At 58.7% G+C, this 25,486-nt stretch overlaps 1 long non-coding RNA gene across 1 annotated transcript; it reads right to left on the bottom strand.

The window, feature by feature from the left end:
• Positions 1-11,828: 11,828 nt before the first annotated feature.
• Positions 11,829-20,468, bottom strand: LOC113879133. Its single transcript, XR_003507208.1, has 2 exons — positions 19,603-20,468; positions 11,829-12,714 (listed from the first exon to the last, which is right to left on the bottom strand). It is a non-coding gene; the product is annotated as an uncharacterized LOC113879133 (long non-coding RNA).
• Between the last annotated feature and the right edge of the window lie 5,018 nt (positions 20,469-25,486).

The raw sequence follows: 25,486 nt of genomic DNA on the forward strand, positions 1-25,486 counted from the left end.
TTTCGCGTTGCGGGACGCGAGCGCGCTGAGGCCCAGCGTTCTCCACACTCCCGACCGGCCGGCCGTGGGGCGGCTCCACGCCCTCGCGGATCCTGTCCCCGTGCGTGTGGTTCACGCTGCAGGTGACGCGGTGTCTCTCTGGTTTTGGTTTGCGTTTCCCCAGCATGTGCCGACGTCCAGCATCGTTGTCTGTGCTTGTCTGTTTGCGTATCTTCCTTGGAGAGCTGTCTGTTAAATCTTTGTCCTTCTAACCATTGAGTTGTGAATGTTCTTTATATATTATGGATTAAAGTTTTTTATCAGATATATGATTTGCAAATATCTTTTTCGCATCTTGTGGGCTGTCTTTTCCCTGTTTTCATGGTGTTCTTTTAATTTTGATATTTCCAATTTGTCTGATTCATTTTTTGTTGCTCGTGGTTTGGTGGCATGCCTCTGCATTCTTCTGGTTTGTCTGTTTGATCCTCTGCCCACGTGTCCGTGGGGCACAGCCAGATATCCTGAAAGCCCCTCGAGGTCACTGGTGCTGGGAACTCTTGATGAACCCTAGGAGGGTCACATGGCAGAGACACAGGTGAGCGGAGGTGGGGCTTCCCTGGGGCGACTCGAGGGGGGCTCACCCACCAGGACACTCGGGCTTCCTCAGTGGGCGTGGACCCGGCCGGGGCAGCGTTAGCACCCACACCCACACCTGGAAACGGGAGGAAGCCAGGACGTCCCACCCGCTCTGGCTGCCAGGGTCCCGAGGAAGAGCCTGTGCAGTGACCACGGCCTGCTCCCCCTGCACCCCCGTGCTCAGGGCGGGTGTGATGGCAGGAGAGGGCGGGGCTGATGTGGACAATGGCCGTCACCTCACAGGGTCCTGTCAAGGGAGGACCCCACCAGGACTGAGGCCCCGCCCCACCCGCCTCCCGGGCCCAGGACGACAGACCGCATCCCCACACCCTCTCTGCGTCGGCCAGTGGAAGGGCCTTCTTTTTGCTGTGTCCTGCGTCCTCCACTTGGCCCTGTTCTGGGTGGACAGTGGCCATCGTTCCCCAGCCTCACCGAGCAAGGCCTCCAGGTGACCCACAGTGGGTGCAGAAACAGGGCGTACGTTGAAGTTTCCTCCTTGGAAGAAAAGCTGTGACCAACCTAGACAGCGTATTGAAAAGCAGAGGCATTACTTTGCCAACAAAGGTCCATCTAGTCAAGGCTATGGTTTTTCCTGTGGTCATGTATGGATGTGAGAGTTGGACTGTAAAGAAAGCTGAGTGCAGAAGAATTGATGCCTTTGAACTGTGGTGTTGGAGAAGACTCTTGAGAGTCCCTTGGACTGCAAGGAGATCCAACCAGTCCATCCTAAAGGAAATCAGTCCTGGGTGTTCATTGGAAGGACTGATGCTGAAGCTGAAACTCCAATACTTTGGCCACCTGATGCGAAGAGTTGACTCATTGGAAAAGACTCTGATGCTGGGAGGGATTGGGGGCGGGAGGAGAAGGGGACGACAGAGAATGAGATGGCTGGATGGCATCACCGACTCGATGGAAGTGAGTTTGAGTAAGCCCTGGGAGTTGGTGATGGACAGGGAGGTCTGGCGTGCTGCAGTCCATGGGGTTGCAAAGAGTCGGACATGACTGAGTGGCTGAACTGAACTGAAGTGAAGTCTCCAGAGAGTGGCCACTGCCTGCCTGGCTACCTGGCTGCCCTCAGCTGGAGAGACAGCTGACAGGAGATGGGGCGGCAGACTGGGGCCCCTTTCCCTGAGGCCCGGGTCCCAGGGCCTCGGGCGGCAGCTCAGATGGGCTGGCCCTGACTTGGGCTGCCCTTTGTTCACTGCTCCTGCCTCCTGGCCGCCGTCTGCTGCCTTCGTCAGCTCAGCTGGGGGACCCCCGCCTCCTCCTCGGAAAGGTCCCCGGGGCTCCTGTTACCCCAGTGACGGCTGCTCTGCCGGCCCCATGAGGCCCCTCCTGTGTCTGGAGTGGGACGAGCACAGACTCCCTCGCTCAGGGTGTGTGACCTCAGAGGTGCCCGAAGGCCATGCTGCCCGGGACCCTGCAGCCCACAGCGCCATCCGCCAGCCCCAGCAGGGACGCCCACCCGTCTGCCTGGCTTCCAGCTCAGGGCACCTCAAGGAGCCAGAGGGACCCCGTCCTGCTCAGCTCAGCCTCCGGGCCTGGCTGTCCGCACCGCTGGCAACCCCCTGCCTGGGGCAGTCAGGTCCCTGTGACACACAGTCCCTGTGGAGCCGCTGTGCGTCCCTCTTTGTCCCCACAGGGTCGAGGGTGTACCGAGGCTCCAGCGAGCCCGAGGGGCTTCAGCAACAGGCCCGAGGAGGCTGGGAGGTGAGGAGAGACCCGCTCCCGGATTTCAGGGTGTCCTCGCCACTGGAGCCCAGCCAGGAGGGGCTGGAAGGCTGGCTCAGGAAACAGGGACATCCGCCTGGCGCTTGGGCTCACCAGCCAGAAAGCAGTCTGGCCTCCGCAGGCCTTTTCCTCCGGAGGAAGCACTGGAACCGCCTTCTCTGCGTGCTGGCCGGGCCCTGCGGCAGCTGCCTCCTCAGCACGGGTGTGCTCAGTCGCTTCAGTCCAGCTCCTTGCAACCCCGCGGACGGCAGCCCACCAGGCTCCTCTGTCCCGGCTTCTGCAGCCTCAGCCCCCAAAGGGGCTGTCTCGGCCGCTCGCTGACCAAGCCTGCCCAGCCCGGGGGGGTGAGGCTGCGCCCCCCGTTTGGACTCCAGCTGCTGGGCCTTTCTGGGGAAGCTGGTTCAGGCTGGGTCCCCCCGTCTTTGGGCTGCAGGCAGAAGACCCTGCCTGGGGCCATACCCCGCCAGGCTCCCAGTTCTGCTGGCTGCCGTGGGGGCGGGGAGTGGGCCCCCAGCCAAGCCTGGGCTCCTGGGAGAGGCCGCCTGCCTACACCGGGGGGCACGAGGCGGGGTAAGCAAGTCATGCCCTGCCCAGCTGAGCAGTGCTGGTGTGGTTTCAGGAGACACCTTGAGTTAAGAATCTGCAGGTGGAGCGTCATGAGGCACTTGTCTCAGGCTGAAGCCACAGCTTGCAACCCCATGGATGGCAGCAGGCCAGGCTGCAATGCCAGGGGTCTGGCCGGTCAACTAAGTGCTTGCCACCCACAGGCACTGCCGCCCAGTGAGGCCCTCGCTGGCTAGGAGGGGTGTAGATGAGAAGCCGTGATGGTGGGCAAGGGGCCAAGTGCTGACCCGGAGAAAGGGGCCGGATCCCCTGGATGGGGGGCACCCTGGGCTAAATCCAGACCTCTGCCCACACCCCAACCCACCCTGGTCCTGGAGGACCCCCACCCCCACCCCCGGCAGCGATCCCAGGTCAGAGGGGACCCTGGGACGCAGCAGCCCCAGCCCCTGGGCCTGGCACGGACCCCCAAGGACATGTCGCCAGCCCTTGGTGCCCGCCAAGCCAGTGCTTCCATCTCCCTGACACTCGGGCTGGAGCCGCTGTGGTGCCAGCTGTGATGCCGGCAGCGTGGCCGCCCCCACCCCTCAGTGGGGCCGTGTTGGCCACCATTCCTGCACTGTGACGTCTGCCATGATGTCCTCAGTGTGGCCTCCTCCCCGTCAGGCCATGGGGCTGTCAGTCACCATCCCCGGGGGACGTTCCCTGGGGCCCCCCCTTGTCGTCCACCTTTCGGTGGGCGTGATGTGTGCCCGTGATGGTGCTGCTGCTACGCTATGACCCCTGCCAGGCTGCCGTCAGCCCTTCCCACGAGGTCAGCCCAGGGCTGTTTGCCCAGGGCCCTTCCTGTGGCCCCGACGGGCATGTCCTCACCACGGCCTGCCTGTGGGACCCTGTTAGCCTCCTGCCTGGGGTGCACACTCTGCCCTGGGTTCCCCGCTCCTGCTGCGGGCCTTCCGCGGCTGGACTCAGTCTCCCTGTGTGTCCCAGCCCCCGGGGAGGTGGGTCAGGTGGGGCCACTTGCTGTGTCCTGTTTGTCTTCTGCAGGAGGAGAGTGTGGGGCCACCTGGCAGCTGAGACCAGCTCAGGCTCACTCAGAGGCCTAAGCCTGGCGCGGGGCCACTGACCGCCCTGCCCATCTGGTCTCCAGGATGGCCATGTGGGAGGAGGCGGGCGGGTGGGGTCCTTGCCCCAGCCCGTGTCTTCCCTTCCAGGCCCTGGAGCCTGCGGGACAGTTGCTCTGTTGATAAAATCAGTTCTCAGAGCTTTCAAAGAGCAAGGCTGGGCTTAGCGGCGTCCTCCGTGATTAGTCTGCCACCCTGCAGCCTCTGAAAGTGCTTCCTGAGATCGCATCAGGTCCCAGGCTCGTCTTCAAGGCGAGGAGATGCGTCTGCAGTGGGGCTGAGCCCGAGGGGGGACGCTCGGGCCCTGTCCCGTCCTCCCCACCGCCTCCCACCCAGCAGGTCTGTGGACAGCTGGCTAACTGGGAAAGTGTCCTGTGGGAAGCGTGGAGGAGACCAGACTGGACCCTTCCAGGGCAGGGAGCTCCTGCTCTCAGAAATGGTCACAGCCCCGTGGACGGGTGGCATTCCCAGGCTGCCTGCCCGCGGCTGCCGTGGGGTCTGGCGATGGGGTGGGTGCGGGTGCGCCCCGGGATCCCCTGCTGACCCCCTGCGGGACCCGCACCCGAGGACAGGGGTCCACACCACAGCGTGGAGGGGTGGTGTCCCAGACTAAGCGCTTGGTCGGGCAGCGGCCTGGGAAGCCACCTGGACCTTCCCAGAACACGGCCGGGAGCCGCCTCTTTCCCCTCCTCCTTCTCCTCCTGTGCGGTTTCCAGACGCCCACGAGGCCGGACTGGAATCAGTAGGTTCCTCTGCCAAGAAGCATGGTCACCTCCTGGGCCCTGAAAGAGCCTTCCGCCAGAGCCGAGGTCAGAGCGGAGGTCAGCATGGAGGTCAGAGCCGAGGTCAGAGCAGAGGTCAGCACAGCGGTCAGCACGGAGGTCAGAGCCGAGGTCAGAGCGGAGGTCAGAGCAGAGGTCAGCACGGAGGTCAGAGCGGAGGTCAGCATGGAGGTCAGTATAGAGGTCAGAGCCAAGGTCAGTATAGAGGTCAGAGCCAAGGTCAGCACAGAGGTCAGAGCTGAGGTCAGTATAGAGGTCAGAGCAGAAGTCAGCACAGCGGTCAGAACGGAGGTCAGAGCGGAGGTCAGCACGGAGGTCAGTATAGAGGTCAGCATGGAGGTCAGCACGGAGGTCAGAGCCGAGGTCAGTATAGAGGTCAGAGCAGAGGTCAGCACAGCAGTCAGCACAGAGGTCAGAGCCGAGGTCAGAGCGGAGGTCAGCATGGAGGTCAGTATAGAGGTCAGAGCAGAGGTCAGCATGGAGGTCAGAACTGAGGTCAGAGTGAAGGTCAGCACGGAGGTCAGAGCAGAGGTCAGCACAGAGGTCAGAGCGGAGGTCAGAGCCGAGGTCAGCATGGAGGTCAGTATAGAGGTCAGAGCAGAGGTCATCACAGAGGTCAGCACGGAGGTCAGAGCGGAGGTCAGCACAGAGGTCAGCATGGAGGTCAGAGCCGAGGTCAGTATAGAGGTCAGAGCAGAGGTCAGCATGGAGGTCAGAGCCGAGGTCAGTATAGAGGTCAGAGCGGAGGTCAGCATGGAGGCCAGTATAGAGGCCAGAATGGAGGTCAGTACAGAGGTCAGCACAGAGGTCAGAGTTGAGGTCAGAGCGGAGGTTGGAGCAGAAGCCAGTGCCTCCAGGCAGAGCAGAGGCCAGTGTCCTTGAGAACAGGGGGCAGGGCATGGAGGGGGCTGCAGTTCTCAGTCTCTGACCCTCAGGCCCCCCACCTTCTCTGTGGTTGCCTCCGTGTGGAGCTGGCCCCCCTTCTCTGTATTCACCTCCGCGTGGGGCTAACCCCCACCTTCTCTGTGGTCACCACTGCGTGGGGCTGGCCCCCTCCTTCTCTGTGGTCACCTCCGCATGGGGCTGCCCCCCCAATCCTCTCTGTGGTCACCTCCGTGTGGGGCTGCCCCACCTATCCTTTCTGTGGTCACCTCTGCGTGGGCTGGCTCCCTTTCTCTATGGTCGCCTCTGCATGGGCTGGCCCCCACCTTCTCTGTGGTCGCCTCCGCATGGGGCTAGCCCCCCACCCTCTCTGTGGTCAGCACCACAGAGCTGACTCAAGTTATCGTAAACGCAGCCTCATGGATGTTTTTGTCCAGAAAGGATGACACGGGAGAGGACCAGGGATCTGGAGGCGGGATTCCCACAGCAGGTGCCGAGTGCGTTGCAATCAGCAGAGCTGAGCGGAGCTGGGTGTTTCCACTCAAGCCGGATGGCGAGGAGTGGAGGGTACATGTTTTTCCAGCACAGAACAGCCAGCAGTGCCCCCACCCAGGTGTGTTCCCACCTCCTACCCTAGTCACCGGGGGCCAGGCGAGGGCAGCGGACCCAGAGCCACCCAGGGCCCAAGCCATGCCCCAGGGCCAGTGCGTTGGCAGCAAAGCCTGGGTGTTTGAGATCTGCCCATATGGATCAGAAAGCTTCTTAATACTCACAGCACACATCATACACGTTCATCAGAATTATTTTTCCAGGTTGTATTTTGGTCAAAAGAGAAGTTCATTACCTTTTCTCGTTATAAAAGTTCTGACCACTACGGAAAATTTAGAAAATGTAGAAATTAAATAAGAAGAAGGAAATGAAAATTTCCCCAGTGCCGCCTCCCCAAGATAACCACTTCATTAGCCAGAGTTTTGTGTCTGCTCGTTTTACTGAAAACTTTTCATGGTCACTCTCTGCACAACCAAAGGTTCCTTAAAAGCAAGATCTACGTTCCTGCCTGCAGCTGCTCGGCACAGGATGGGCACTGGTTCCCACCTGCCTCGGTCACAGCGTTCCCGCTCTATGATTGAAGGTGCTGAGTCACGCCTGTCTTTGTCACAAATCACTGACCCTGTTCCAACTGTCCCCTGAGCTGCCCGGCAGAGGTGTGGAATCGCTCTCACGCTGGTGATGTCCCGAGCTACACTGCTTTTCAGAACGCCCTCGCCAGTTCACACTTCCCTTAGCACTGGCGACCCACTCCAGTACTCTTGCCTGGAAAATCCCCTGGATGGAGGAGCCTGGTGGGCTGCAGTCCATGGGGTCGCTGAGGGTCGGATATGACTGAGTGATTTCACTTTCATGCATTGGAGAAGGAAATGGCAGCCTACTCCAGTGTTCTTGCCTGAAGAATCCCAGGGACGGGGGAGCCTGGTGAGCTGCTGTCTATGGGGTCGCACAGAGTCGGACACGACTGAAGTGACTTAGCCGCAGCAGCAGCAGCAGCCTACAGGCAAGCCCCTGGCATTCCAGAACCAATGAGAAACTGAAAAAGTCTCATTTTTGTTTAGTTTTTATTTTGTTTAGTATTTATTTCTTTGGCTATGATCAAGATTGGCTTCTATATTAATGCTTACGTTAATTACATTTCTATAGTTACTACAGCATAATTTTTATTCGTGGGTGAGGGCTTTTGCTGGGCTTCCCTGGTGGCTCAGGGGTGAAGAATCCGCCTGTCGGTGGGGGAGACAGTGCAGGCGGGTTTGATCCTGGGTCAGGAAGATCCTCTGGAGAAGGAAATGGAAACCCACTGCACTATTCTTGCTGGGAAAAACCAAGGACAGAGGAGCCTGGCGGGCTACAGTCCATGGGTCGCAAAGAATCGAACGTAATTTAGCAACTAGACAACAGGAGCTCTCTGCGTGTGAAGGACCTATCTGCCCTAAACAACGGGAGCTCCTTGCACGTGAAGGGCCTGTCTGCCCGTCTTCTGCTGCGAACACTCACCCAGTCTGCTCTCAGACTTGCTTTCTGTTTCTGATTTACGGAAGGTTAATATTTCTATGTAGGAAAAAAATCCCTGCACCTTCTCTTCTTCTGTGATTGGATGTGTTTATCCTCGGCGAGTCTTAGCGCATCGGAGCAGCTGCTTTAGTCTGCTGTGGACGGCAGCTGCCCGGATCCCCAAGCCCCCGTCCATGCCTGGAGCGGCCGGAGGTCCGGCAGTACTGAGCAGGCGCTCGGGTCCTCCGCTCCCCTGGACTGGCAACCTTGGCAGGATGGGTGAGGGTGACCACCTGCTGCTCGAATCCGGCCGGGAGCGCCAGGGGCCTGGCCGGAGCGTGTCCCTGGGGCGCGCCTGGTTGAGGGGTCTCCCATCGTCCTGCACGTGCTTGCCCAGCCTCGGCCAGCAGGAGTCCCGAGGGCGTCTCCCGAGGTCCCAGAGGCAGAGCTGGCTCAGAGTGGACCCACGGCCGGGGCTCAGGATGTCCAGCTGGAGGGAGACCCCTGTGAGTGGAGCCCCCAGACCCCAGCTCCTGCAAAGCCCCCATCAGAGGAGACGGGGAAGTGGGGGCCTTCCCTGAGCTGCCTGGCACGGACCCCCTCCCATCCGCAGAACCAGCCCAGCCACCGTTTCCCTGAAGGAAGGAGACCCTGCCACCCACCTGGACGCCGGACGCCCTTAGAAGCCTCCCCCAGCTCCTGTGCTGCCGGGGGCCCAGCTCTCCGACTCCAGGGGAGAAGCTCCCAGGGCCGGGTGACGGGTGGGGACCCGTGCTCCCTCCCCCAGGGCCGTGGGGAGTGCTCACAGCCCTGCTGGTCCGAGTCGTCCTTCCCGGCTCCAGGGAGGAGGTCCGGTCAGCCCACGCCCTTGGAGCCTCTGGCAGGAGGTAGGCGGCCTGGGCTCAGGCCCTCTGGACAGGACCAGGCCCACTGCCCAGCCGAGAGAGCCGCATGCACCTCTCAAGTGTCTGCTCTGGGGCCTTTTCGTGGCCGGCTGGTCAGGACGCCACCTGCTCACGTGACGCCCAGAGGTTCCCTGGTGTCCCCCCCAACCTCGGCAGTGCCTGTACGACCTCAGTGAGCCTCACAGCGGCCCACATCGCCTTCTCTCGGGTGACTGCCGGGGGAGGCCACATGGTGGCCTCACCATGTCCTCTTCAAGGTCCCGGAGCAGAAGGGGGCTGGAGGAGGACCTCCTCCTTCCACCCCCTCAAGACGCTCACACGCACACACGTGTGCTCACACCCGAACAAGCACACACGCGTTCACATGCCTGTACACATGCTTGTACATCTGGGGGCCTTGGGGGGACGGGACTGCCAGCTGGGCTCACAAACACACTCGTGCACACAAGTGGGAGCAGGCACCCTGGCGTTCCCAGGGTCCCCTGCCCTCTGCACGTTCCCCCGTGCCCTGGCCCTCGCTTGTTCAGGGCTCTGCAACCTCGGTCTCGAGTCCACGGCGGGATCCTCAGCCGCCTGCCCGCGGGGCCCACGGGCTTGCTGACATGCCCACGGGGCTCTGAAACACGGAATCGACAGAGAAACCGAAGCAGGTTTGAAGCTGTCAGCACCTCGGTCCAGTTGCTTTTCGCTTGCGCAACGTTGTTAGGAAATAACCACAGATTCTGCGCCCCCCCCCCACCCCCGCCGCCTCTGGGGGAGGGCGGTGGTGAACTCTGACCTCCTCCTGTCTCCCCAGTGCTATTCCAGTGATTTCCTACCAGAACGGCCTGGACTCGGGCATGGAGGCGGCCCTGTGCTTGGCCAGCTGGTAACAGCTGTTCAGCCAGGCTGGGCCTCCAGAATCTGTTCCTCCATGGATGCAGCACGGACCTTGACCCCAGACCCAGGAGTCTGTCGCAGGGGCCGGGGCAGTGTCCTCAGCCACCAGTCCTGGAGTCCACGGGACACGTGGCATGTGACAGGGGAGGTGATGGTGGCTGGGGGCGGCGGGGACCTGGGCAGGGGTGCCACTCAGCCCCCTGTGGGCTCCCCCGCCGGCACCTGGTGACTGTCACCCCCGAGGGTGGGGCCTGGTGTTACTCAGGGCAAGAGCAGGGGCCTGGTGGCTGACCTGGCCTCTCCTGGGCTTCCAAGGTCCTGGCCAGCCCAAGCTGTCGGTGTTGTGCCCCCCTGGTCTTGCTGACGGGACCTCTGTCGAGGGCTCCGCACGAGGACCCCCGGGGTGGGAGGGCTTCTCCCTCTGCGCCCCCAGGAAGGGGGTTTCAGCCCTTACCCGCTACAGCCTGACTGGGGCCAGGTACTGCCCTCCCTGCCCATCAGGCCCAAGAAATGGGGTGCTGACTGATGGCCCCACTCACCGCTGAGAGCGGCTGGGGGCAGGAAGGTGGAAGACACGCTTCAGACCACCGTCCCCTCAGCCCGCCGTAAACCTCCCAGGGAGCCGGGGAGCAGCTGGGCCCACCCCTGACCTGCGGGTCAGCCCCGGGCCAAGCCCCTCCTGTGGGTCCCCTACTCTCAGGAGTGGGTGCTCGTCTCAGGTGCGAGGCCAGAGCAGGGCTGGAGATGGAGCGGGGGCCACTCAGGCCAGCATGGCGGGAACAGCGGGACAGGCCCGGGCTGGAGGCAGCCGGAAGTCTGGGGGTACAGCCTGGGGTGGGGGCGGCCCCTGAAGGGGTGCAGGATGGGTGAGAGTGGCTTTCCGCTTATGATTAGAGGGCTGATGCTGCAAGAGCTGCAGCCGGGAGTCTTCTCTGTCCCACCTCCCCTGCCTCTGCAGAAGGGGGGCAAGCTGGCTGAGTGGACACTGAGGCTGCCCTGGGAACTCAGAGAGCACCCAGGGCCCAGAGGAGGTGGGAAGCCTCTGCAGCAGAGGGTCCCGGGGAGGTGGGGTGGGGGTGGACGGCCGTGGGGAGCAAGCCCTGCGGGACAGGGCGGGTCCTGGGCATGAGCTGCACAGGGCGAAGCCCCCTCGCGCTGTGGTCTGGAGCACAGGGTTCTGAGGCCGGTCAGCCTGCTGCAGCGTGCTCCGGGTCTCCAGCCTTCCGGAGTGTCGGCCTGGATGGCTCACAGACGCGTGGAGTTAAGGGCAGGCTGCCCCAGGGTGGCACCAGGTGGGGGCTCCCTTGTGCTGCTGGGACCCCCTCCCGAGGCCGCCGTGTCTGGGTCCCCCAGGGGGAGGGGAGCCCCCAGAGTCCCAGGACTCAGAGTCAGTGGGTCAGAGAGCTGGGCCGCACACTGTGTTTCTCACGGCCCCAGGGTGCCAGGGTGTGCATGGCCAAGCGTGTGGAGGGATGTCCTGGATCGGGGCTCCCCGTGGCCCTGGACACTGGGCAGACCTTGTCACCCAGGGACAGGTATCGCCATGGCTCCTCCAGCCAAAGACGGGTGTGAGGATGAGGGGGCAGCCGTCAGCAGGCAGGACCCCTCACTGTGGGGGAGGCAGGGCCCAGAGTGTCTCCCTCACACCAGTGGGGTGTATCCATGGGAGTGTAGGGCCGGGGAGCCCCAGTGCCCGGCTGGCAGCCCTGTCCCCCCTCCCAGGACCCCCCAGTGCCCGGCTGGCAGCCCTGTCCCCCTCAAGGCCCCCCAGCACCCGGCTGGCAGCCCCGCCCCCCCAAGGGCCCCCCAGTGCCTGGCTGGCAGCCCCGTCCTCCCGCAAGGCCCCCAGTGCCTGGCTGGCAGCCCCGTCCCCTCCAGAGCCCCCCAGTGTCCAGCTGGCAGCCCCGCCCCCCCAGCACCTCCACTGTCCCAGAACCCCCACCCCCAGGCCCTCCTGTGCTGCGTCCTTGGCCCCTCCACTCCAGCAACACCATCTGCATTGCTGGCTGATGTGTGCGAGCACGGTCCTGCCTCGGGGCCTTTGCACAGGTGTCCTGCACCTGGAAGCTCCTTGCACACACCTCCACGGCCTCTCTTGCTTCTTCCCCTCAGGGGGTGCATCCCTGGTCCCGGGAAGCCCCTCATCCCTGCATGTTTCTTTGCTGCCTGACCACTCACTCTGGCCACTCTAAGTTCCACGGAGCCTGGTGAGTGTCTGGACTTCAGCCCGGACAGGACAGGTTCTCAGAAATCACTTGCTGGATGGGTGGACGAGTGACTGAATGAACCCGGTGGGGAACACAGCACGCAATCCACGGCATGTGGCCAGTATATGAACTGGGGGGACACAGTGCCCAGTCCACGGCATGTGGTCAGTATATGAACTGGGGGGCCACAGTGCCCCGTCCATGGCACGTGGTCAGTATATGATCTGGGGGGACACGGCACCCAGTCCATGGCACGTGGTCATAGAAATGTTATAAATCAAGTAGTTTAAATGCCAGAGGTGGGGGTCTAGGGGAGACACTGAGGATATTTCAAATCCAGCCTAGAGGAGGAGTCCCCATGTGATTCCGTAGGAGAAACCTGGACTTACCAGGCTGATTCTGGTCGGGGCAGGGAGCTGTCCTGAGCGGTTTTCAAGTGGACATCAGCCTTCATAAGGGGGTGGGCAGCATGAGGAAACCACAGCTGATGGTCCCTGGACCTGAAGTGTCCTCTCAGGGGCCGCAAGGGTGTGTTCCGTCCCACTGTGCCGGTTTCCCTGTTTGGGGTGACGAAGCGGGGCTCTCAAGAGGTGTGGCTTCCTCACATGTCTCCTTCCCCCCACACCAGGGAGCCAGGGCTGGAGGGGTGGCGAAGGCCCATGGCTCTTGTGCATCCAGGGAAAGGCTGGTCTTTTCTGGCCTGGCCCTGAGGTCAGCGGGGAGGGGCGGGTCCTTTGTGCTGCCTTCTGCTCGCTAAGGTCCTCAGTCTCCCGCTGGACACCCTTGGCCGAGGTGCTGCATCCTGTGCTCAGTCCTCCTGGAGAAAGCAGGACCTTCTTGGGTGGAGGTGGGCCTCACTGGGAGCCCCTCAGACTTTCTCTGCAGTCTCGCTCCCCGGGGCTCCAGGGAAAACCTTGCTCTGGCTCTCACCGCCTGGAGGCTGGTTTCTGGGAACTATTCAGCAAGCACCGCCCAGAAGAATTCCCTGAAAGAGGCAGAAAGCAGAGGAGGATGACCATGGGGACGAGGAGGCCGGGGGAAGCGTCCCTCCTCCCTGCGCGTGACAGGGAGCAGAGTGATCCCGGCAGGGGCACGCTACCCAGCTCCGTGACTGTCAGGCCACCTGCCTCTCGATGGCCGAGCCCTGGGGCCCTCGGGCCCTCGGAGGAGTTCCCGGGGCGCAGCCACGTGGGTCCCACTGAGGGGCCTCCTGACCCCCTGGGTGGTCAGGGCCGGCCCCTCAGACCTGGTGGGCCTGCCCCAGGGTCACAGTGGCCGTCCTAATGGGGACACTTGGAAGGAGCCTAGCGGAGTCTGGCTCCAGGCGTCACATTCATCTTTGGGCACCGAGAGGTCATCTTAGCCCCTCTTTCACGGCCACCTGGGAGGAACCAGGAGCGGCCCAGTGCTCTGTCCACCCCTCAGAAACCCACAGCCTCTGCCCGGCGCTGGCCCCTGACGACAGTTAATGCCAGCGACAGTGAGTGCCGAGCCCGGGGGCGTTCGGTTGATACTGGTGATGAGCCATCGAGTCCAGGGCGGGCACCAGACTCGACGTGATGGAGAAGGAGGGGCCTTGGGGCTCGATGACCCCTCCTCCCAGCAGGCCACCTTGTCCGAGGGGGACACTGGGACTGGCACACGATGGCCTCGTCAAGCCCAGCACTCCAGGGAGAAGCAGGGGCCTGCTCTTGGGCGCTCCCACAGACACACTGGGGGGTGTGCACAAGTGTGTGTGTGCACAAGTGTGTGTGCACGTCCGCATGTCCTCGCCGCAGCCCTGCCTCTAACAGGTGGCCCCGGTGGGAACCAGCACCAGGACCCCCGCAGGGTAGGACCCCCACCCCCTACCCCCCAGCTCCTAAACCGTCAGGATCTGGGCTGACTCTTGAGGAAGAATGTCCAGGATGCCTTGTTGAGTGAAAAACGCAGCCAGTCTCATAGCGTATTTTTGTCATGATCCATCCCACTTGTGCAGAAATAATTTTATCTGCATTTGTGTGGAGAAAATTTCCAAATTATGGAAAGACCCATAATAAATTGTTAGCAGAAGTTACTCCTATTGTGGGGTTGGGGGGAGACTTTTGTTTCAGTTCTGGACTTTTTATTCCTTTACAATAAACACATGTCTTTTTAACAGATGGGGAAAAACTTTAAAAATCGCAAGTTTGAGGAGAGGCCTGGGCAGAGTGGGGGCCCCTCTCTCCAGGGAGTGAGCCACGTGGCTGTGGGGCTGGACGCAGGGCCCTCAGCGGGGGCGCCTTGCTCAGAGGACAGGTGAGCTGGTTAACTCGTGCTCAGTGGTCCACTTTGGTTCTAAGGGAACCAACTGGCTCTGCGGCTCCTGGCAGGGCAAGGGGCCGAGGGGAGGGTGTTCCTGAAGCAGACGCCCCAGGGAAGCGCGTCAGGCTTTGCTTTCTCCAGAACAGCGCATGGGCCGAAGGCGGTGGCCGTGGTGGGACAGCGTTACCATTCACCTGGTTTCAAGTCCCAAAGAGAAGAAGCACCGAGATTCCCCGCTAATGCACAGGGTGCGCGCTGACACAGAGGTCATGACGCCAGGCCGCCAGGCCAAAGTCCTCCCCAGCAACAGGCTCCGGCCCCCGCCCTGCCCGGCGACCACGCCTGAGCTTCGAGGGCTGGAACTCGGACCCCAGCCGCAGGTCTGCCTCTGGAGAAGACCCTGGAGTTGGGGTGGGGACTGTCTGCAGGGATGGCCCAGGGCCGACCTCTGTCTTCAGAGATGGTTCCGTAAACCAGCCATGCAGGCCAGGCTGGGAAGGGTGGGCTTTCCTCTCTCAGTAGAGGGAAAGAAGCAGAGCCTCTCTCTGGCTTTAAAGACACGAGTAGTCCAGACCCAAGAGAAGCACGAGGGAAAGAATAGCGGTCATTTCCTTCTCAGCTGCAGATGTGCTTTGATGGCACCTTGTACACAGTGAGGGCGGGGGAACAAGGGGCCTGGGCAGTGGACAGAGGCCCCAGGACCAGAGGCAGATGCCGAGGATGGGGACTCCCGGCCCAGAGGCTGGGAGAGCGGACAGGGCGAGTTTGGAGTGCTGTCTCAGCCGGGAGAAGCTGGGCGGTCCCCGGCCCCCTGTACCCCCCACCTCCCGTGACTGCTGTTCCGGGCACTTCACAGGCGGGGAGTGTGTGCCCGGCTTGTTTCCCGACGGCTTCAGGCTCGTCCCTGACAGGGTCGCTCCAGAGCCAGCTCCTCTCTGCAGCTAAGTGCTCTGTGCTTATCCAAGCATCAGATGGCAGATGCTGGGCTGTCAGCTGGGTTGGCTGAGTGAATCCATTGCCCCCCGGGTCTCCTGGGGCTGCCCCCACCCCTGTGCCAGCTGGAGCCCAGAGCACAGGGTGGACAGGGGGCCTGGACTGCGTCGCAGTGCGGCTCCGCCCTCCCCGCAGCCCTGTGGGACGCCCCCTGGCAGCTGTGGGCTCCTCTGAGTCCCGCGAGAAGGGGCAAGCTGGGGTCGGAGGTTGGCCAGGCTGGGCGGTGTGGGCCTCTGACCCCTGGAGGGCAGCCCCGCAGGGCAGCTCCCTGCCCACCGGTGGCAACTGCAGAGCACTTTGGACCCAGAATGGATGCGCGTGTGACACGCCAGGGCAACGTGAGGACCGCCGTGGGCAGACAGACCCCAGGGGTCAGCTGGGCGTGGGGCCAGGCGGCCCTGGAGATGGAGACCCTGACCCCGGGAGCCCACTGAGCCCTGGGCTGGCCTGGCAGGAGGGGCCCCGAGGCTGGACTGGGGTGGCTCCCGAGGGACGAGGGCATGCAGGGCTGTCCCGGGCCTCCCCGCCCACCTGGCCCCATCCAGATGGGCTGTAGGGCCAGCTCCTGGCGACCAGTGGTGAGCGCCCGGGGCTGCTGTGAGACAGCACGTCTCCTGCCCCGCGGCTCCGGAGGCCACAGGAAACAGGGCTCATGGGCTCCGCTCCGGGTGTGATGGCTGGACCCCGGGGCTCCCACCCAGCTTCTGGACACCCCTCCCAGCCCACGGCTCACGGCCCAGTGTCTCCTAGATCTGCCTCCTGTTCCGCCACTGCCCGAATGGACCCCTGTGACTGCACCAGACCACAGAGATAACCCAGGGTCACATCCCCCTAGAGAGATAGAGACAGAGAGAGAGACAGAGAGATACAGAGACAGAGAGACAGAGAGAGAGACAGAGATGAACAAAGAGACAGAGGGCACATGCAGTGAGCGTCCCGGGGGCTGAGCCGTGTCCGGGGAGAGATGCTGCTGGCTTCTGTTTAGGGGACCCGGAGGCCAAGGCTTGGGGTGCAGATCCCTGGCGCAGCGGGCAGCGTGGGTCGGCTCCCTGCGGCCCTGGGGGCCCTGATCTGAACACGGCAAGAGGGGGTCTGCCCTTGAGAGCGCCTACGGCTTGTGTTTTTGTTTCCCAGTCGTTTCACCTGCAGGAGCAGCTCAGAGCCAGAAGCAGCCCTGCATGCAGGGTGGGGCGAGGCCGTGCCGCTGGGACGAGGTGATGCTCCCCGGGAGGACCAGCACCTGCGGCCCCCTGGGTGTCTCGGTAACTGGACACGGAAGTGGTGTGGGCTCCCGGGCCCCGCTGTCAGTGGCCACCGTGGGCCAGCCCCCGGGACGTGGACCCGGTGCTGCTCTGTCCATTCCTCCACCCTGGCCGGCCGGCTGGCCTCCACTCTGGTTTCCACCTGGGGCCGTGGTGCAGCCCCCATCTGGAGGTGCAGCTTCCATCTGGGGGTGCAGCCCCGGGGCGGGGCACGCCAGCTGTCTCACCCGGGGACCCCCCCGTTCCCGCCCCTGGGGCTCCACCAGCCAGTGGCCTCTGCAGAGAGGACCACTGAGGTCCAGGCCGCATCCTCGGGTGACTAGGACACAGGGCCCTCGCTGTGGGCTGGAAAGACCTCAGGATGAGCCACGAGCATGCCCACGGGCTCCGGCCGCTCCTCAGACCACGTGTCGCATGTCCCTTCAGCCTGGGCAGGGCTTCCTCCCTGGGGTCTCAGACAGACAGGAGCTCTCAGCTCCCATAAAGCCCCGTTCGTCCTTCTTTTTTTTCCTGAGTCATACTTTCTCTGGTTTGAGAGATGTGCCTCTGGGCCATGAGGGCCTTTTCCTGTGTCTTTCAGATCTCTTCTAAATGTATTTTTGTTTTTGACATGAAGTACGGGTCAAGGTTCGCGTTCCCCTCTGGCGCCTACGTTCAGTCCGCGGGGTGGGAAGGACGTGGCTGCCCCGTCCACACCGTGGCCCCTGGGGCTGCGACCCCCTCGGGGCCTTTGCCACACCTGCTCCTCCTGCCCCGATGGGCCTGGGCAGCCCACAGCCCTGCACCCCCACCCGGGCTCTGCAGGGGAGTCAGGGCCCTGCGCGTCGGGCTCTGCCTGCGGAAGCTGGGGGCAGGGAGAGGAGACAGTCATGCCCCCTTAACCTGCGTCCCGCCACCCGTGGGTACAGCCCCACAGAGGGCCCTTTGTAAGCCATGCCAGGGCGGCCGCAGCGCTCCCGGGAGAAGAGAGAAGAATGCATTGTTTTCCAGGGAAGTGTGTAAAGAGGCCCTCCAGCCAAGACGGCACCGAAGTAGACGAGCACAGTCGGGCCCTTCATTTGAAAACCTCCCACTCGGCAGTTTTCACAGACCTGTCACCGCGGCTTCCCCAGGGAGTGGCCGGCGGTTCCCCCGACGACGCGTGTGCGACAGCCTGTCAGTGATGAGAGGAAATGACTTCCACCAGAGTCAGGAGGAGAAGGACGCGTGCGTGTCAGGAGAACCAGGACGCTCCTGACTTACTCCTGTTCTCAAAGGCAGCATAAACAGGTCGAGCCCACAAAACAAGCAGATGACCCGGCCGGCCACAGAGCTCATGGCTTCCCCACTGAAGGCCGTTCAGGGGAGAGTGGACGGTTCCCTGAGAATTGCCCTTGTCATCCCTGCCGTAGGGAAGGAATGCCTGACGTATCCACAAATGTACAGGAAAAAAGAAAACCCAAAGCAACTGTGCTGTGAGAATGTGGGTCCCCAAGAGCCTCCCCGAGGGTCCCTGTGGATGGACTGATGGGGAGGGTCCTCACCCAGCTGGCTCCTCCCCTCCAGCAGCCACACCTGATCCTGGCTGCTGCTGCTGCTGCTAAGTCGCTTCAGTCATGTCCAACTCTGTGAGACCCATAGACGGCAGCCCACCAGGCTTCTCTGTCCACAGGATTCTCTAGGCAAGAACACTGGAGTGGGGTACCATTCCCTTCTCCTGGCAACTGTCTGCAGAGGCTCCCTGACTGGGGAGGAGACCCAGCCTCCCACCAGCAGGAAGCGGGCTCCTTGCTTCTGAGCTGGGGGCTCTCTCACCCACCCCCAGGCACCAGCATGCCCAACCTGAGACCGTGGTGCCCCCTTCTGCCTTCCACTGGGGCTGCGTGGACAAGGACGGGGTCTCGAGCTGACAAGGGGCCCCAGTGGCCCCCACTGTGAAGAGCTGCTGTTTGCCGGATGTGAGGCCACAGGTGCAGCCACGGGGCCACCACAGGGGCTGGGCCACGGCGAGCCCACCCTTCAGAGGCCGTGATGTCATGGGAAGGAGGGGAGTCCAGCTGAACACCCTTCAGAGAACCAGTAAAGCCAACCCCAAGGGGCACTGTTGGAAACTTGCAACAAAATAATTAAGTTTATGTTTAAAAAAATAAAAAGGCAAGAATCCAATAATAGCCAAGGAATCTTAAAAAGAGCCAGAAGAGTGACTCTCCCTAAAAGGTGTTAAAACATAAGAAGCTCCGCGGGGCAGGACGGTGAAGTCAGCAGTGGATCCCAGGGTTTCCGCAGTTACTGCTGGTAAAGACGGCATTTCAGGTTGGGCGTGAAGAGACAGCTTTTTAAAACCGTTTTGGGGGAAGGTAACACTGATCTCTTCTTGGAGTCTTCTGCCACAACCAGTACATTGACAACAACGTCTGTATTTTGTTCTAATCCCGATGGTTTAGCTTCTGCCCTCTGCTTACTTCCCAAGCTTGGACGCAAAGTTCACTGAACCACTCAGGTCTGGCCCGTGTGCTGTCCCCCTCGAGGGTCACCTCTGGCTCAGCGACACTGCTTTGCCCACCCCCATCCATCCCTCCAGCAAGTCCCACTCACCCCACCCTGCGACCGGGCAAGTCCTTGTTTGTGTATGCTATGCTATGCTAAGTCGCTTCAGTCGTGTCCGACTCTGTGCGTCCCCATAGAGGCCAGCCCACCAGGCTGCCCCGTCCCTGGGGTTCTCCAGCAAGAACACTGGAGTGGGGTGCCATTGCCTTCCCCGCTTGTTTGTGTAAGAACCACGCACACACACCAGGTGTTGCCTGACCTGACTCTAGTGCCATAACTGGTGTCTGTGATTTATCTTACTCTTAGTGGCTAATTTTCTAAAGTCAACACTATTTTAAAGCCACGTCCAGATTTGTGTTGTCGTCCACTCAGTTGGTTTACTGATTTCTCAGACCACCGTGTCTGGGTCAGCCTGGGGTTTTCGGAGCAAACCTGTCTGATCCTAGCCCGCAGATGGTGGCTGGCAGGGCCTGGGGCTGCCCCTCGCACAGGCTGGGGCACCCTCTCCTCACTGCCCATGTGGGTGGGTTAGGCACCACCTCACCTGTCCCTTCAGGCGGGGACCCCACCCTCCTCCCCCCACAGAGAAGGCGGCGGTGACACCAGCCACCCCCCACGCCTGCACCCCAGACGGTGCCCCTGGCAGGGTGAGCACCCTCTGCCCAGGTCTGCTCAGCTGCCTACCAGAAGCTGCGATGCCGGTCCCCACTGGGAGATGCTCCCCACACCCTGCAGGGCTTCCCTGCCCCCACCTCCTCCCCTCCCCACCCTGGCCAGTGGGCATGAAATGACCACCACCCTCCACTCACCTGTGAGGCTGCTCACCCTCCTGAAAGCCCGCCTGTGACCTGCCCACCCGCGTCCTCTGCCCACGTCCCAGCTCCTCCTTGCCCGGTAGCGGCAGGAGCTCTGGAGGGGTCTGGGGGGCAGACCCCCGCAGGTTCTGACGCTGGAAACAGCTCATTCATAGGCTGTCCTCCATGGAACACGCACGTCTAACCTTGATGCAGGCAAATGCAGTAGGTTTCCATGTTGCCGTTTGTGGCTTTCAGGTGGTGAAGACAGGCTGACATCTTCTGTTAGCTGCGAGGATTGTGCCTTCCCTTTGGGGCTCTTCCACACTCCTCATTTCGCACAGGGTGTGAGGTGGGGGTCCCACGGGGGCAGCGGCGTTCACACTGCTGCCTGGCCAGGGCAGCCTCCTCCGTGGATGTCCGCCATGCCCCAGGACAGAGCGGGCCCCCACACGGGGCTGCGCTTGGCTCCCCCTGGTGCAGGCCAGCCCCGGGCCTCATCCACGCCTCGTCTCCGAGTCGGTATCAGCAAGAACGTCTCCTTCTCTGGTCCCGCTGCTCCACAGAGCCTGCTCCTGTCTCTTGTTCCCGGCAGAGGATGACGTGGCAGTGCTGACTCTCCTGGGTCAGTCCAGACAGCTCATCGACTGACCTGTGTGCTCTCTGTTCAGAATACGGTGTGACCTTCACCTCCACCGTCTCCACCACTGTTCACCTTGCACAGCTGAACCCTTTATCCTTACGCGGTAACTCCCTCTGCCCTCGGTTCCCGGCCCCTCCGCCTGCTTCCTAGCCCCACCGTCGGCAGCTCTGAGCGCCTCGGGTACATGACGTCACTGCTGTCTGTCTTTTTAGGACCAGGGTGTTTCCGTCAGTTATGTCCTCAGGCTTCACCTGTGCTGCAGAAATTTTTGCTTGATTTCATATGATTATATATTGATTTCCTTTTTAATGTTTTACCATTCTTGTGCCTCTGGATTATAATTCAGTTGGCTGTGGTGTATTTCCGTATAAAACATGCCACACAGCCATCTGTATTCTGCTGTGATTTGCTAATATTAAAGCTCTTTCATGTTCGTGCTCATGTCAGAGATTGCCGTGACGTTCCTATCCGTGGTCAGATATTTATGAAGCTATTCTGATCTCATAAATCAAGTTGTGAAGTATCACATTTTTCTTCCCTCTTCCCTAAAACAGTGCATATAAGACTGCTGTGATTTCTTCCACAGCATCTGGAAGAGTTTACTCCTACAGCCAACTGGATCTGGACTTTTTGTGGGAATATTTTTAGTAGGACTATATGGACTTAATTTTTTTTTCTTGTATTAGTTTTGGAAAGTTGCATTTTCCAGAATTTGCTCAATTTGTCTAAGCTGTCAAGATTACTGGCATCAATTGTTCAGCAGGTCCTTTCATGACTGAACGTCTGTGAGACCCTTAGTGACGTCTCCTTTCTCATCTTTGACACTGTTAACTGTGCCTCTGCATTCTCCCTTGATTAAAGTTTCCAGGAGTTTATAATTTTGTTTTTATCATTCTGTTTCAAGCAAGTAACATTTGGCTATTGATTTTTTCTCTTATATGTTTTATATTTCATTAATTACTGATTTTATCATTGCTGTATTCTTTCTAATTTATTGAGTGTAATTTTTTTACTTTTCTGTCCTTTTCTCAAGTTCTTGAGTAAAGTAATTAGTTCTTTGATAGTCAGCATTTTGTCTAATATACACAATTAAAAGTTAGACACTTTCTTTTCAGTACAGCTTTAGTACATCACACAAGTTTTTATATCATCCAATTCAAAATAGTTCCTAATTTTCGTTGAGACTTCTCTTAGACTAATGGATCATTTAGAACTTTAGCATGTTATTTTCAAACATTTGAGATTTTCCACACGTAACTTTCAGTTATTGATCTCTAGATTAATTGCAGTGTGGTCATTGATCATTATATGTTTTCAACACTTAACAATTCATTGAGGGATTTTAATGACACAAAAGGTCATCAGCTTTGGCGAACGTTCCTTGTACACTCAGGAGAAAAGTGTGTACTGCAGTCATCCGCCAGACGCAGGGCTCTGTGCACGCTAACCAGGTCAGACCTGTTTATCGTGATTTTCAGATCTTCATTATTCCTACCACTGTTCCTCTGCTTGTGGTACCTCCCCCTCCTCCATATATGTGTGCTCACACTTATATGTGTTATTGGAGAAACAATTGCTTATTTTCTTTCACTTTTGTAATCCAGCCTGACCATCTTTGTCTTCAATTAGAATATTAATGTGCTTTAATTATTTAATAAAATGATGGTCGTGTTATTTTGGTGTAATAAACGATATATTTGTGTCAAATTTACCGCGTTACAGTTTGCTTTGTAGGGATCTTCTCTGTCCATTTTAAATCTTCCTCTGCCAGATTTTGGCTAATCAATTAATTTATTATTTTCCCCAGATACGTTTTCTATATCTCTTTCAATGATTTCCCACATGTATCCTTGATATATTAGAGTTAGTACTCCCAGCTTTCTGGACAAAGCAACCGCACCTCAGCTCTTGAATCCCACTCACCTATCCCACTTCTTTCTTTTTCTGTACCTGATTTTACACATATTTAATGTCTACATGATATTATTGTTACAGTCAGTCAGTAGCCATCTAGGTTTCCCTTCACATTTATTCTTTCTATAGTTTTCCATAAATTTCTCACCTTAAAAAAATCAATATTTCCCTTCTACCTAAAAATTTTCCTTTAACATGACCTTTAATGAAAATCACTATTGACAAATTTTCTTAATTTTTATTTTAATACATCTTCATTTATGTTTATTCTCAAAGAAACGTTTTACCTGGATAGAGAACTCTGGGTGAGCTTATTTCCCCAGGACTGTAAATCCACCCTTCAGTGGTCTCCCACCTTCCATCACTGTGTGGAAAAGCCTGCTGTCTGTCGCCCTGTTCACAATATTCCCTTTACTTTCACTTTTGAAGTTGGACTGCGATGTGCTCGGGTGTGGTTTCCTTTGTGTTCATATTGCTCCATTCTTCCGCATTTTCACAAATATATGGCTTGATATCTTCCATTGGCTTGAGAATTTCTTGACCAGCATTTCTTCAAGTCTTTCTTTTGTTCTCTCTGCTCTCCTTTGCATGTTATAGCTTTTCACTGAATCTCAGGTGTTTTTATGTTCTTACTGATTTTTTCCTGCCAACCTATTTGCTGGCTCACTGGCCTCTATTCTGTGCTCTAAGTCGTCACTAAATCCACATCTCAAGTGTTGCTGTCTTTCAGTCTCTAAGTCATGTCTGACTCTTTGCAGCCCCATGGACTGCAGCCCACCAGGCTTCCCTGTCCTCCACTACCTTCCTGAGTTTGCTCAAATTCACATCTATTGAGTCACTGATGCTATCTAACCATCTCACACTGTCACCGCCTTCTCCTCTTGCCTTCAATCTTTCCCAGCATCAGGGTCTCAACCTTTCAAGTATTTAATTTCAATCAATGTAGATTTCAGTTCTAGAATTTCTACCAATTAAAAATATGATTCCAGTTCTCCTATTAAATTGTCCATCTTGTCTTATCTCTGTGTATATGTTAGTAAACTGTTAATTGCTAAAAACTGGTCTAGAAGGAATGAAAACAGTTAACTAAAATCCGCGTCTGGTAAGGCCAGCATCTGTTCGCATCTGACTCTGGCTACATCGTCTCCTTGTCTTGTTGTGCTTGGCCACTCGGCCCTTGGTGTGGCTGAAAACGTTGGGTGTATTTGGGATGCAATGCATGGAAACAGAGGTCTTGGATGATGTATTTTCCTCCAAAGACCATTTCGTTCACTTCTAGGGGGACGTAGCCCTGAGTCGAGGAATCTAAACTCTGGAGAGGTTTAAAAATCACAAAGGGAAAGCCACAAACCAGCGAGCTTATAACATCTGAAACAGAAATGTTAGGATGGACAAATTATTTGAAATTAGCATGACAAATATCCTCTAAAAATAAGGGAAGATATTATCAATAGGAAAAAGGAAAATATCCTGAAAAAGGAAGAAAGTAGAAATAGTAGGTACACAATAGTTGAAAAGACAAACGATTTTGAGGGCATAATGAAGCTATTCTCATAAGATTTCAAAAGACTTGCCAACGAAACCCACAGTGAAAATATTTTTGGAGGAAACCTCAAAATAAAAAGAAACAAACCCAGAAAAGCTGTAAGAGATATGAGAAGAAAAAGAGAAAGGTTAAAACTATACCTTTATATAACTTTATTGTTGTCTTAAGAAAAAATTAAGACCAAAGAAAAAAAACAAGCTTGAGCCCAGAACTAGAACTCTCCATAGTGTTGGGGGATGAGGGGCCAGGACATGGAGACCAGGGGCTCTGAGAGGCCATGAGACCCTCCTTTGATCAGGTGAGCATTTGCTGTCAACCTGAAGAAAGGCAAAAATAAGAAAAATGAATGAGAAAAGCAAATTGAAATTTAAGAGATGACAGGAAATGTCCAAATAGTCAGTGAACTCTGAAAACCTGAGTGGGCTGGCAGGGCTGTGCCCAGCCTCCAGGCTTGCTGGTTGCCCCCGCTCTCGGTTCCCATCACCTTGCTGACCACTTCTCCTGGTCCCCAGCCTCTCCAAGGTCCCACATGTGATGACCTTGGGTCCTCTCCCTGGGACCGCAGACGTGAATTTTTCTGACATCCTCTCTGGGTGCCCCTCTGGCACATCCGCTACACATGTCCACCCACAGCCCTCCCTGCTCCTGGGAACCAGCCCCTGCCTCCTTCTGGGCCTCCGGATAAACCCCAGGATGGTCCTGGCCGCCCCCTCACACTCCACCCATTGGCAGATGCTCTCAGCTCTCCTGTAGCCCACCCAGGACGCAGGAACCCCCACCCCTGCCCTGTCCAGGCCCAGAAGGTGCTCTGGGCACTGACCACCCTCCTGGTGGGTCTTGCTCTTATGCTTCCCATAGTGTATCCATCATGGGGAGCCAAAGGACCCCACCCCTTAGGGTGGCCCAGCCACCCCTAAGCAGCTCCCGCAGGCCCACACTTCAGCCTCCCAGTAGGACTAGAGTCCCCAAAGTGCCCACAGCGCAGGCCACTGCCTGCCCACCTCAGCTTCCTCCAGCCAAACCCACTGGTCCTGCCCCAGGACAGGGGTTGTCTGCCCGAGAAGCGCAGAGGCCAGGTCCTACAGGCCTTGGGTTTCTGCTAGGAGGCTGCACTATGGGCACCCCGCCCCCTGGGCCCTGCTCAGAGCCGCCGTGTGGACACCGCACAGACGGGCTCATGCCTCCCCAGCCTCACCAGGTGGCTGCACCCTGGGCCCAGAGCTGGGCAACCCCATGTGCAGGCTCCAGCACCCCAGGGCAGTGGTGATGGAGGAGACTGCCTGCAGTCCCCCTCTGGGGCCGTCAGGCCATTATGCTTTGTGGGGCCCCTCCCAGATATGTGCTTGTGTCCGATGCCCTGTTTTGGGGTCTGTGTGTGGGGGACACCACACCTGCTTCCCTTCTCTGACCCATATGGGCCCCCGCCAGCTCACGAGAGGCAACCTGTGCCCGCTGCATCCCCTGGAGGATTGACCCTCTTGAGGGTGGGGACATTATCTCATTGCTGGGTACCCAGAGCCTGGAAGAGGGCTTCCCAAGCAGGTGCCCCAAAAATTGTTGAGAAAGAGAAAAAAAAGAAAGAAAGACTATGGATTGAGTGAGCAAGGGCAGCTGCTCCATGCAGGCAGGGGAGGTGCCTGCCAGGATGGACGTGGGGGAGGGGCCTGGCCTGCCCCCTCTGGGGGTGGGGAGAACTGGGAGTGGGTGCTTCCGTCACTGCCTTCCTGTGACCCCAGCGCGTGCACCCCGGCTGGATCTCAGCTCAAGAAGACAGGTACCGTGGAGAGTGGTCCCTG

Source organism: Bos indicus x Bos taurus, chromosome 20, assembly GCF_003369695.1.
Source record: "Bos indicus x Bos taurus breed Angus x Brahman F1 hybrid chromosome 20, Bos_hybrid_MaternalHap_v2.0, whole genome shotgun sequence".
In the NCBI taxonomy this organism is placed as follows: Eukaryota; Metazoa; Chordata; class Mammalia; order Artiodactyla; family Bovidae; genus Bos; species Bos indicus x Bos taurus.